The sequence below is a fragment of the Botryllus schlosseri genome, chromosome 1 (assembly GCF_051294905.1).
Source record: "Botryllus schlosseri isolate E-star chromosome 1, Bs_hap1, whole genome shotgun sequence".
NCBI classification, from domain to species: Eukaryota; Metazoa; Chordata; class Ascidiacea; order Stolidobranchia; family Styelidae; genus Botryllus; species Botryllus schlosseri.
Window position 1 is genome coordinate 38726439 of NC_137236.1, and position 14186 is coordinate 38740624.

Below are 14186 nucleotides of genomic sequence, written 5' to 3' on the forward strand. Positions count from 1 at the left end.
TATCGACAACTTTAGTTCAATCATATTAAATTATAATGATATTCTTGAAACACCCGCGAATTAAAACTGTTCAAATTGTCAAGAAGAGACACTAACTGACTCGAAAAAATAAAGTTATCTTTGGGTCCATTTATCGTCCATAATGTAATTTTATTTATTCTGAAGCTCAAATGAGGGTATTTAGTCAGCATACGCGGGCTATTAGGCAGAATAGCATCAAATTAAAAACATTCACAGTAAAACCAACTTTTGCCTTATCACAGAAATAAAACGCTTATGTTAACGCTGGATTGCATGTGATATAAACCAGTGCTTCTCAATCTGTGGGTTGGCACGCACCTATACGATGATAAAATGCAGTGCGAATGACAAACGTGGCGCGAATGTGTACGAGTGCAAATCGTGCATATTTATCACTTTTTCCAACCCGTAAAATTTCAAACAATCTTAATGGGGAATTTATATGGATCCCTAATTTTTGTCGATGCGACGCATTTGCGACAACTTGTCCGACTTGCGTCACACCACTAATCGTAAGTTTGTCTAGTATCGTCCGAAATTTATTAATATTTGCGCACCATATCATTGCGTAATTAAAAGTTTGGTGGGAAAGCAGATTCAGTGGCAGACATACACTAAATCAGCATGTTTGAGTCTGAGACACGCGGATAATTGAATTTCTGCTCTCTTTCGCTCAACAGTCCTCAAAATTCCGTAATTACAGGTTGAATGTCATTTGGAATGACGATCTTGGTAAAGACATTCAATTACGACTCACATTTTCAATGAGTAAGTGCAGGGTGGCCATCATTTTGCTATTTTTTTTGAGGCATTCGTTGTGATTGTCGACTACTATGGTCATTGGTCATTTACACCGGACCCATTTACTTCCTTTTTATCCCGCAGTGGCCGACATGTAGCACGGCCAACTTCTAGGCTTTTATAAGACACCGCTTTTATGGATGAGATGGCGAGGAGGAACCTGCTTAAAGATCCAGCACCTGGGTAGGAATTCTGGAGTCGACCTCGGTTTTCAATTGCCAATGACACTACACTATAACGTCACAATTTCATTTTCGTGACGCCATTGCTTGAAAAAAACATGTTTGTTTCAAATTGACTTTTGTTTTAAATGCAACTATACGTATGTAGCCACATTCCAGTGCCGAGTCGTTCTTCGTCATCAATTTTAGGATTGACACATGTTGCTTTCGAATAATTTTTATACGTATAATGTAATCGTATTGAATTGTGCTCAGTGCGAAGAAAATTTTGAAATTGAATAAAATCTCAAAATAATATGGGAGCCAATTTTTTGATGCAATTTGCATAGTGACGGCCGCCAACACTAACTCTTTCAATTACGTGTCCACGGCTGCTAATTCGCGTTCTACTGCCGTCAGTTGGTCAGTTGGTCACCTTCTGGGTTCGTGTAATGAAAATTTTCTCCCGTCAAGGTGGAGGTACTTGAAGTATTGGCCGTGAACCAAAATCATGGGTCGCGAGCGGAATAATATCTGGACACGGCACGAATGGATATGTCATGATCGTGAAAATGTGTTGAGCTTTTTATTGCACAAATCGGTTTGAATTGATGATGAACATTTGGAACAGTCTATGGGGTGTGCAACGACTGAGTGCGGGCAGTATGAGACAAGTCTGGTATTAAAGACCAACCCCTTCCTCGCCGGGACATATGAATATGAGAAGTTTTGGCAAACATTCGCTGGCGATACAACCGTGGCCAATAAATAACAGTCGCTGCTGGGCCAAAGCCTTCGATAGTGGCATGTCCGGTCGTTGAAATGGTAGGCACGCAATAATCCCGTCCTTGTAATTAAAGTAGTTACTCACTAGCATACGTTACAACTTAGTGTCAGTAGGTAGGATGACGCAATATCTCTGCAAGAATAATGGCATTTTCCGACTCATCGTCGTCTCTGATATACTGCTGGTAGATAGACCTAACATATCATGCATTTCTTTTTATTGGTCTTTGTTTTCATTGAAATTAATTTGAAACTGAACTGAGGAACGAACGCTATGAGCTGTTTCGAAACTGCCCATCATCTCGTTCATCGCAGTCTTGTGTTTAATGTTAGGCACAACAATTCGAGTAATCAGATCTGAGTTGACTATCGATTGCAGTGAGTCGAGTCACTGACGCGAAAGTCAATTGTCCGGATTCAGAAATGATAACCCTTGTACGATTGGCATTATTCTATCTATTAGAGCGGGGTGGGAATTGTCCATGTACTGTATTTTATTAAACTCTTGCCGGTGCCAGGTTTATACTGTTGCTGATAGTGCGGGATCGATATTCGTTCTTTTTCAGATACGGTTGATGTATTAAGAAATTATGTGCATGATATACATCTGGGGTGGCAATTGCCAGGATTTCATTTTTTATTCTAGGCAGGAGCCGGATTGGCGTCGGATTCTATATTTTTCTGATAAGACTGTGTTCGGATCAGTGGCGGATTCTCTTTAGAACGAAACGGAAGGGGGTTGGACTACAGCGAAGTTGTTGTTGATCTGGCCAGCACTACGGTACCGTCTACAAGAATCGTCGTTTCCTTACTTTCTATAATGGGGGATTTGATGCGTCGATGAGTTATATCACAGCAGATTAAAGATGCAACACGAGGCTACGAATGATATTGCATGATAATTCATGAACGATCTGGAGGAAATGTCCAAAACTTTTTAGGTAAAAGTAACAAATGAAAGGTCCGACCCTGGGGTCGCCAACTCAAAATGGGTCGCGGGCCCCTTTTCAAAATTTCTAGAGGCCGTGGGCCGCATGACTTCAATATCGAGATGGGCAATGGGCATAGTCACCGCAAAATGAATAATATTTTATTGAACAAACAAACAAAAAAATATCATGCTCATCAATTTCATTATATTTTGAACTATGAGCTGCGCACGATACCTACCTGACAACACTCTGTGTAGCAACCAAAACAGGAGTGGCCAACCTTTTTGCTATTCACCGTCGCATTTCGATTACTCATGTAGCCCGCAGCCGCATTTCGGTAATAAGCAAGCTGGGGCAAAATATCTTAACCACCGTGTCCATTGCTGGTACACTCCGGACAATTCGATTTACTCATCTCGGCTTACTATGGGCACCGAGATCGTGAATATAGTCATGTTGTGAAGATGAGCAACGCAACAGGGATTCGTAGACTGTAGTCGCGCAGAGCGCGAAAATTTTTTCATGTTCATGAATGGATTTCGTCAATGTGTAATTAGTATTGTTTCACATATCACTATCAAAGATTTATCCTTTCTCGGCCCATGTGATCAGATTCAGGTAGAGTTTATGCAGGGGGTGTTTTCAAAAACTTAGAGATGTTATTATTGCATCTTTGAGTGGGCCGATTCTCATTAGTCTGCTATGTTGCATGCAGGTATTTCTTGACCTCCCATTATAATTGTCGTTATAGTGGAAATATATTGGATTCGCCCAATCGGTATTGGTATTTCTTTATGAGGCGCATAATTTTTATCTGTTGTTCGCATCTGTGGTGGGGCTCGGATTACAAGGGACACTGCTATATTATTATAAAAAATGAACTCGCATTGAGGCGCGCGCAGCGCGAATAAAATTTCAAGAATATTTCAAATCTCTCATTAATTAGGAAGTTAATTCGTAAATTAAATTCGCATAATATTGATAGCCGCCAACATATCCTAATTGAATTGAGTGTCGACGACCGCATAATTTTTCTTCTACTGCCGCCGCAGATTGGCAGCAGGATTAAAGAACCGATATTGGGGTTAGTTATAGGCAATGTAGCCTACTTGCTGGAAAACTATCTACTCGTAAAGCATGGTCTCTTGTAGAGCACGAAGTCGTTCATCCAGCCTCCCGGTCTTGGCAGTTGTTGGCCATTGCACGCCAAGGTATTATGCGCATTCATATCAGCAAATTATTCCTCCAGCATAGAATGATATTACCATGCCGAACCGAAGGAATAGTGATATTGGGCACAGTAGAATAGCTTACTTTGAACAACAACAACAGCAACACGTTTAAACTGAAATCAATTTCTGCATTTCGAAATGGTTCGCTGAGCGTTTATCCAAAATTTCTCCAAATCGGGCCGCGTGTTGGTGACCCCTGGTCAAACCGGTGCTCAAGTAGGTGGCATTCATAAGTACATTTGGTTGACGCCTCCCATGTTTGTCCTGTGGTCGCATAAACAGTACATAGTTCAACTTTCCCCATCATTCATGCTGTTGTGACGTCAAAGGAGTGATACTTGAATACTCAACTAGACTCGATTAGCCTAATATTTATTTTGTCTGACGAATGCCCCTGGTTAATTTTAAGATTCTGTGTTTTTCATAGTATACGAAAAGCTTATATTGCACAAAAAAAAACATTAGCATTTTTTTGATTTTGTAAATGAGGGCTGCGGCAGGGGGCATCATGCTCCATAACTCCTCAGGTTACCCACGGTTTTTATCCCTGCCATATATTGCAACACGAATAAGCAGACTGTGAATTCTCACAGAATAGATAACGATACATTTATCGATCATACATTTATTTGTTCGTTCTGGACAGGAGCTAGACTTGTAGATATTGCAATGACTGCATATTCCCATTTACGTCATTTGTAAGATGGTTGTAAATTTCCCCTCTGAAATGGCATGGCAGCATATAGGCAATTTGCATTACTTGCAAAATTGATTATGCTATCATAAGACACTTGCGCCATCGCATCACAGTGGCCAAACAAATAATTCCGATACCCAAGTGTTGGAGGTTTAGCTAGGCTCCTCGTCGTCACTTCATCCACGTAAGCGGTGTCTTACAAAAAGCCTAGAGGAGGGCCGTGCTATAAGTCGGCAGTTATGGAGAATAATGAAGAATATAGGCCTGGTGTAAATAACCATAGTAGTCGCTAAACACCATGAATGCCACAAAACAAACAAACGAGTAACAATATTTCTCATACATACTTGAATAATATTTTATTTATGGGAATTCAACGATGCCTACAGGTTTCTTGCATAATTTCAGTCAAGTATATAAACAAGTCATATCATTATGGTCGGTATTGCTTATGACCGACTGCATATTGCACACATTTATGTAGTCATTATTTGCAAACAGATGTGTGCCTATAGCAATATACAATAATAACGTTCGTCATCAAATGAACCGGACTGTCAATTCTCACGACTAAGATAACGATGCAGCTATTGATTCTAGTCTATATTTATTCTGTTAGGGCAGGAGCTAGAATTGCAGAATATTCCCAATGAAGTTATCTGTGAGATGTTTGTCTGTCCGCTAAAGGCGGGAGCGTGACGCCGTAACGCCAGCATAAGTCGGTATCATCGCAAAATCATGAATACGGACACTTGATCAAGAGAGCGTGAATTCCAGATGAACTGCAAGCTTCGCTCAGGTTATTTCGCCAGGCTGCACAATTCAAGCTGTCTGGACGGAAACGGCCAAGATAATAAACTCCGCAGTATCCCGAATATATTTGAATGCCATTATGGAAGAACGCGAATAGTTGTCACTGAACTGAACTGAATATTGTTAAACATTGCTGCTGATGATGACACCCTCCGAGCAGCATCTGCACCAATATAATTCAACTCATCCAATCTAGAAAAATAATATTACGCTGGATAATACATCTAAAATGTTTGACTCGTCCCGCCAACTTACTTTCTACTTCTCATTTGACCAGCGGCAAAAAATAAGAGTTCACCTTCGCTGTAACACAGACCTGGGAAAAGTGCGGCCCGCTTGCCAAATGCTCCCGCAAATCCATTATGTGCGGCCCGGGAGAGGTTGCTTGGAATTCATGACATCAAACATTCATTTTGGATGTTGATTCGTGGATTAACACCGTAGGCTGTATGCACTAAACAGCTAATTCGTTTACTTTGAAGCTTGCTGCTTATTAAGATGCCGCGATTGAGCTACCTACGTACCTCGCTTGGTGGGTAGTCAAGATTCAAAATAAAGGCAACGTGGCAAAGTATGAGCAACAATTAAATTTGAAGAAATCACTATTTGAAGAGCTTCTTGGAGGTACAGAACTTCAATATACAATTAAATAGTATATTCATATTGAAATGAACCCGAATATTTTCGGCTGACACTCGTCAGGGGTAATCGTCAGCAACTAGTAGAGAATTGGTAAGAACATTGTATATCAACAATCGTATCACAAAATATGACGTCACCAGCATGAAAGAGAGAGCGTTCAATGTACTATTTTTAGGTGGTACACGAACTCCTTTTGTTGACAGAGTTTTGGTTGGTGTATTTTGATAAAAGTTGATTCCAAGGCACTTGTCCACTTGGTATCAAAATACACCAACCAAAACTCTGTCAACAAAAGGAGTTCGTGTACCACCTAAAAATAGTACATTGAACGCTCTCTCTTTCATGCTGGTGACGTCATATTTTGTGATACGATTGTTGATATACAATGTTCTTACCAATTCTCTACTAGTTGCTGACGATTACCCCTGACGAGTGTCAGCCGAAGATATTCGGGTTCATTTCAATATGAATATACTAATTAAATCACTATTTCTATATAGTTTAGGTCAAAGCGTCTTTTCTGCCGTTGTCCCATAACGTATTTAACAGTACGTGTTTCAAATTTTGATGTGAGGTGTTTTCAAATCCCTAATTCTCTACAACTGCGATCACAATTAGTATCATTGCAGTAAGTGATAATTAGTTCAACATATCTGATATTGTAGTTTTTGTGAGGACAGAGATATACACATAACAAATTTATTACATGTGAGACTAAATAGCGCGCAGAGCGAAGAAAAGTTTTAAGGAGCCCAAATAAATTTCATCTCCTCTCGATCGTATTTCAGCATTTTATCCAGGACGCAATTTCAACAATGATAACCCGCACGGACATGTCTGGAAAATTCAGGAAGTAGGGAAGATGTGGTACCAATGAGACAGTGGGACCGTAAATAATTGAAAAATTATTTGTGATATTCCCATGATTACAGTTCGTAAATTTGTCTACGATTGCATGCTGGCAGAATATTCCTCAAATGAAAAAAAACCTCGACTTGCGTTAGTTATGGGGTTTGTGATACATGATTTATGTTTTGGGGGGTGTAAATTAAATTTGGATCGACGTACACATTTTCTATATCATGTTCCACACAAACACACCAAACACAATTTTTAATGTGAAGTGTAGGGCTTGTATCAGAGTATATACTGCTACATATTGTTTAATTCAATACCATCCACGAGTGGACTATTTTCAATTCAAGTACAACATTTATATAGTGGGGGGGGGGGCTATCGTACCATAACCAAACAAGGAAAATAGTTGGACCAACTAATCACTTAACAACAGAAACAGGCCTACATATATAGAAGCTGTAAATCGTATTTACCAAAGGTGTTTTATCGCCATAACGAGGTATTTGAAAGTCAAAATATAGATTTACGGGCAGTATGTTTGTATGATTAATCTTGTAAGTTTGGGCGTGAATCGAAACGTGATTTTACGCCAACATTTGAGTTGGTATAATCTATTTTATTCTTGAAGGTGCCGACGAAACATTCTTCATTGGGATGCTGAAGCTTAAGATTATTATACACAAAAACAGAAACAGGATGAAAATCTGAATGTTTGAGCGTATGTCTCATAGGTCCCATGATCGCCTGCCTTTCGACCCAACGAGTGGGGACCGATGATACGTTTTAGCAACTGTTTTGAACGTTCATAAATATTTTATGAGAAGGTTGATATTTATGTAAATATCCGTGATCGGTAGAGCTTGGATGTTTCGCGAGCAAATGATCTGTTATTATCGGCTAAAGATTTCAGGGCCAGAGATAATCTTGCAATTTTTGATCCATCGGTACTACATCTCCCCTATGACAACCCTAACCTAAGTCTGATTAATTTCTTGAAAGGGGACAATTTTTCCGAGAGGGTAGGTGCTCTGCAAACTGGTTTACGCGTCTACTTTCCACTGAGTTGACCTTTTTATTCGCGTCATTCATTTCATTAGTGCACTTTTTACCGTGTTAATTAAATACACCTCACTGGACGTTCTAACCTTTTCCCCCACATCTCCCCAGTCGCCCCCTTTGATATTTCTGCCCGCTTGTTTCTCTAAATCTCCCTTGGGGGCGATATCGCCCACGTTAGGAACAACTGCTCGAAACTGTTTCGAAATCATGCAGCGTCCCCGTTCATTACCTATTATTGTGTCTTGTGATTATGGTAGGGCACAGCACTTCGAATGATCGGATCCGAGTTAGGTATCGATTGCATGCAGCGATTCGAGTCACTACGGTAAAAGTAAATTTTTCGGGCACCAAAATGATACGTCCCTAGCAATAGTAATTGCCAAAATGATAACATTAGCTCAGCTGGAGGGGTTGAGAGCCTTTTACAGGCATAATATTAAAAAACGTAAGACCTTGGTAGCTTTCACACTCTATTTAACGTCCACTAGCGAATGAATATAACTTTATTAATTACACGAGCTTTCGGAGCGCTGCTCCTTCATCAGATGTCAAAGCGAAAGTAACGCAAAAAGAGCAACGCAAAAATATTTTCAATTTGAACATATGCATATTATGACATCATAGGGAATGAGCAATTTTAGATTTCGAAGTCGCGTACTCTATGACGTCATAGACGCAAATATCAAGTTTTGATTTGAAATGCAAATAGTGAGTTATGTGCCTAAAATAGGATTGGATAAAGTGTTTATATGCTAATCTGAAAAGAACAAAAGGTGTTAAGTCAAGCATTCATGGTGTAGTGGGACATGCATCCTCTGTCTATATTCAGCCCTTCTCGGAAAGTATCAAATTTGTCGATATATTTTTGTTCTGTAGCCTTGCGGAGAGTAGCGTCTTCCATGTCCCCGACCAATACATTGATAGTCATGTCGCTCTCCGAGTGCCCAGCGGAAGAAAAATGATCACCCACAGGCTTCGATTTGTTACCTTTCGATATGTCGGTTTCAGTGACCTTTTACTCTTTTGTGAAGAGGTTGACTGCTTTCTCCTACGCACCATGCATTCGTACATCCTTTTCGACAGCGAATCAAATATACGACATTACTTGATTTACAAGTAAAATGGCCTTTGATGTTGTGCCGGGCGGGTCCTCTTGTAATCACGATGCTGTATTGAGAATAGCACACGTCTTGTATAGGCTTACCATACGTCCTCTTTTAAGAGGATTTGTCCTCTTTTTTTACTTTTTTGAAAGTGTCCACGGAGGACGTCCTTTTGTCATTTTTTTTTGAGATTTTGTCGTCCTTTATGAAAATTTAGGTCAGATTTAGAGCCAATTGCGACCGATATGCCGTAAATGAGCACAGAAGTGACGCTCCGGAGGGTATTTCGGAGCGTAAAATGCTGTTTTGAGCTCCGAGAGGAAAGATTACCTTTTTTTTAGTCATCCACCTAGCAACGTGGAGAAAAAAACGGTATTTTGAGATCCGAGCGGAAAGTTGACCTTTATTTAGTCAACCGGTCGCAAAGTAGGAAAAAATCACCGGTTTTTGTGAATTCTACTCCGGTTTTGTAAATCTCAAATTTCTGAAAAAGTGTCCTCTTATTTGATTTCCAAAATATGGTAATCCTAGTCTTGAATGATGGCTGTCCGCAATTTTCCGTGCCATTTTCTCGTTTGGACCGAGGTAGCTTACTATTTACCAAAATGTTACGCAAGTTGTGTGGTTGCCGGATGGCTAAAATAGGTCTTCTCGGGAATACTTCATTTCATTTCTGATCGTTGATTAGTATTCGCTGATGTTTTCGTAAAATCGTACGGATCTTTTCTGCTCCAGGGAAATAAGTAGTGACCAGCGGCACTCTGCGATCTTGTGTTTCCTCATTGTGATTTCGACTGCAATCAAGGAGCTTTTCTCGTGGTACTTTGAGGGCCCTTTTTATTTGATTCCTTATTAGCTGTTGATCGTAGCCTAGGCTTACCATATTTCGGACATGTAAAAAGAGGACACTTTTTCAGAAATTTCAGACTTGCAAAACCGGAGAAGAATTCTCAAAAACCGATAAATTTTTCCCACTTCGTGATTGGTTGTCTAAAAAACAAAGTTCATCACCTTCGCTCCTCACAGCTCAAAATAACGTTTTTCTCTCCACATTGCCAGGTGCTTTTCGCTCAGAGCTAAATTCACCGCTTTTCCCTCCGAAATACCCACCGGAGCTTCGCTTCTGCGCTAATTTGCGCCATATCACTCGCAATTTCCTCTAAATCTGAACTAAATTTTCAAAAAAGAGGATAAAATCTCAAAAAAGAGGACAAAAGGGCGTCCTCCGAGGACACTTTCAAAAAAGTCAAAAAAGAGGACAAATCCTCTTAAAAGAGGACGTATGGTAAGCCTATCGTAGCCAGATTTGATTAGTTCGTGTTTCAAAACTTCCAAATGTTCATTTTTGTCCTCTTTCTTCGAGCAAATTTTATGAATTCGAAGGGCGTTGCTGTAAACTATTCCTTTTTTACATATTGGATGGAAACTGTGGTAGTTTAAAATCTTACCAGAGTCCGTAGATTTACAGTAGAGTGATGTGAAAATGCGACCTTCTTCGATGTTGAAAAGCGTGTCGAGGAATGAAACTGCAGTCATCGAGCTCCCCATGGTCAGACGAATGTTAGGATGAAATTGGTTGATTGAATCATGAAACTTTTTCAGTGACTGTTCTCCAAGGGTCCATATCATGGAAATGTCGTCGATGTATCTCGTATAAAATTTTAGCCGCAATGTTTGTGTCTCCATGAAATCCTCCTCAAAATGATGCATGAAAAGATTTGCGTATTGCGGAGCAAATTTCGTGCCCATTGCCGTTCCTTGAAGCTGTAGAAAGATCTCTTTGTTGAATTCGAACGTGTTGTGATTTAACGTGAAGCCGATAAGTTCCATGATGCTTTTCTTTGAAGGATGTTCAATTTCTGCAAGAGATCTCTCCGCAGCCTCCATGCCATCCTCATGAGGAATACTTGTATGCAGGATGAAACGTCCATGGTGACTAATATCGTTCCTGATACTAAGTGATTGACATTCATGAGTTTGTTCAAAAAGTCCGTGGTGTCACGACAAAAACTTGGTGCGCTTTTCATGAATGGCTCAAGGTGTTTTTCCACGTGTCCGAATATGTCTTCCGTTAGAGTTTTGTTGCATGACACAATGGGGCGTCCAGGAATATGCTCTTTGTGCAATTTCGGTAGAAGATGGAAGCGGCCAAGAGAGGGGTCAGACGGGATATTGATCGTTGATTTCTCGTCTTCTTCCATATCCAAAGATTTTATAATTTTCTTTAATCGTTTTGTGTGTTATTTCGTTGGGTCACAATATAGTTTCTGATACGACACAGAGTCGTTCAACTGTCTGTAACCTTCTTCTAGATAGTCTTTCAGGTCCATGATGACTACTTTTCCGCCTTTATCAGCAGGCTTGAATACGATGCTCTCTTCCTGTTCGAGTTCTGTGATTGCCTTTTTCTGCTTCTTCGTAAGATTTTCGTTGTAGTTTCTGTTCAGGTGTTTGGACTTACTGATGAATGTAGCGTTAATTTGGTTTTGGAAACTTTCTAGATATTTGTCCAAATTGCTGTTCGCCGTGAGGTTCCTGCTCTCCATGTTATGTTTTTCTTGGGCTTCTTGATAATTTGTTCAGTTATCTCGTTCGCATTCTGAGAAACTTCAATTTCCGGATTGACATCGTAAAAATGGTACTTGTTCCTCATTTTTCTGTCGAATTCATCGGCGTCTCCAGCTAACACGTAATGATCTAGTTTTTGGCCGGAATTTCAAATTAAGACTGAGAACATCGAATTGTGATTGCGTCAAGGTTTTGCTAGACAGGTTAGCAACGGCTATATCCGATTTATTACTTTTAGCTGTGGCGCCCGGTGGCAGTGAAATTTTGGATTTTCCCCTTTCCAGTACCAATTGCGTGATTTTTTTCTCTTTTTGAAGTATCATACCTTTGACTTCGTTTGTCGAAATTTGTTTAGCCAATTCACGCAAATCTCTTTGTAATTGGTGATTATCAACTAGATTTATGGTGCCATCAATATCGTACCTGAACTTTGCTCGGCTTCTGTAGTGAAAATCAGTCAGATGTGACATCAATTTCTTCGACATTCGCCGAGCCAAGTTTTCTGAGTACGTGGTCTTGAAAGTGTTGCGTAGTGGGTTTTGAATTCATAGACCATTCGGAACGAGTTCGCGCTTTTTACATTCCAATAGAAAATAATATCAGCATTTTTGCGAGCAATCTTCTTGGCGATCCTTTCCACTTTGATTCGGCATTTTCTGGTGTGATCCATAGTTCAATACTTTGTTGCGCCGATAGCAGACGATATATAAAAAAACGTATGACCTTGGCATGATATTTTTAATCCTATTTCCGTGATGGTCATATGATAATTTTTGAAACGTAAGGAAAGTAACACGTATAAACTATGCCATTGTACTGACCATTAAAAACCTACACCTACTGTTTTTCTTCAATATGAACATAGTGTCATATATTCCTAATTCCGATATCTAAGTGTTGGAGGTTTACCTAGGCTCCTCCTCGTCACCTCATTCGCGTCAGCGGCGTCTAACAAAAGTCTAGAGGTCGATCGTGCTATAAGTCGGCAGTTATGGGAAATAAGAAGAATATCGGCCAGGTGTAAATGATCATAGTAGTCAACAAACACCATGAATACCCCCAAAACAAACAAACAAACCTACTTTTTTTCCTTAATATGAATATAGTGTCCTATATGGTGCGGACATAGTGTCATGTATAGTGTGGACACAGCGAGACTGAGCCACACCATTTATAGGACACTATGGTATCACGCTTTTACAATTTAAATGGCTTCACAAGGAATTGATTCAGCATGCTTGAGGATAGCCTTAACTCGAGTATTGTGCTGGAAGTCACCCGCAGCTCAATCAGTTTCTCTAAACCGGGATAATAACTTCAGTGACGGAGAATATTGTTAATTTTCATCATTTAGCTTTACGAGAATAGATTCTCAAATTAGTCGACGGTATCATAACACTGCGCTACAAGCCACCGTTTCAGCGGCTGCGCTTGCGAGCTACCAAACAATCGGAAATGCGGATGGTTGTGTTTGTATTTTGTATATTGCAATTGAGAATGTCACATCAAAGGGAGCTTATACCTCGCTGCTGGTCTGGAAAACAATTTGGTTATAAAACTGCATCGTCATACAGGCGTCACCGTGTCTGCCTTTCTCTCTGATCAATCAACGCGTCGTGCGATCCAAGATTTCAAGGCGTTCGATTTCAGGCACGCGATTTCGGGAGTGATATTGGTTTTCAGCGCTACAGGCAATTTGTGTGTGTAACTACTAAAACCTCATATTGAGCTTGGCGGATTGGATTTATCCGATGTAGCTCCTTAATTAACCTGATTGTTCCGTATTTACGGTATGAGAAAAATGTATTATATTGGATTAATGAAAGAGGAACTATCAGTTATTTTCAAAATGGGGTCAGCAAATCTAAAACACCGATGCATAGCCTACGTCACGGTATTGACCTCTGATAGACTTGTCTAAGCAATCACATAAATATTGATTATGACTGTTATGCAAATGTAACAATAACTTGCAGAAATAATAATGAATAAGTTGCAAACTATTGCATAATAAAATAAATTAGCAGAGAGCCATGCCATATCAGCAGAAGAACCCTATATGACTGACGACGTATAGGTTCGCGACCACTGACATATATTGTCAAACAAATAGGCAGGCTCTCAATTCTCACCACTCAGATAACGATACATTTTTCTTTAGTATATTTGTTTGTTCGTTAGGGACAGGACTTAGAATTGTAGATATCGCTCTGACTCTACATCCCGTTGAAGTCATAGGTGAGGTGTTAGTATGTTTGCGTGATAGCATATTGGCTATATGCAGTACTTGCGCAATAGGTTATGCTTTTAGACCACACTTCCACCCTCGCATCACAAGGCTTTCTACTCACTTACTTTTCACGCTGTGCATTTTTCAAAGTAGGAATTCCGGTAGCTTTGCATGACTTTTATGGATGAAATTGTCATAGGAAATGAGCGAAATATACTGTGTATCACGGTGACTGAATATATTTTCAAATATCACATCAATTACCGGTGTAATTTCGTATTCT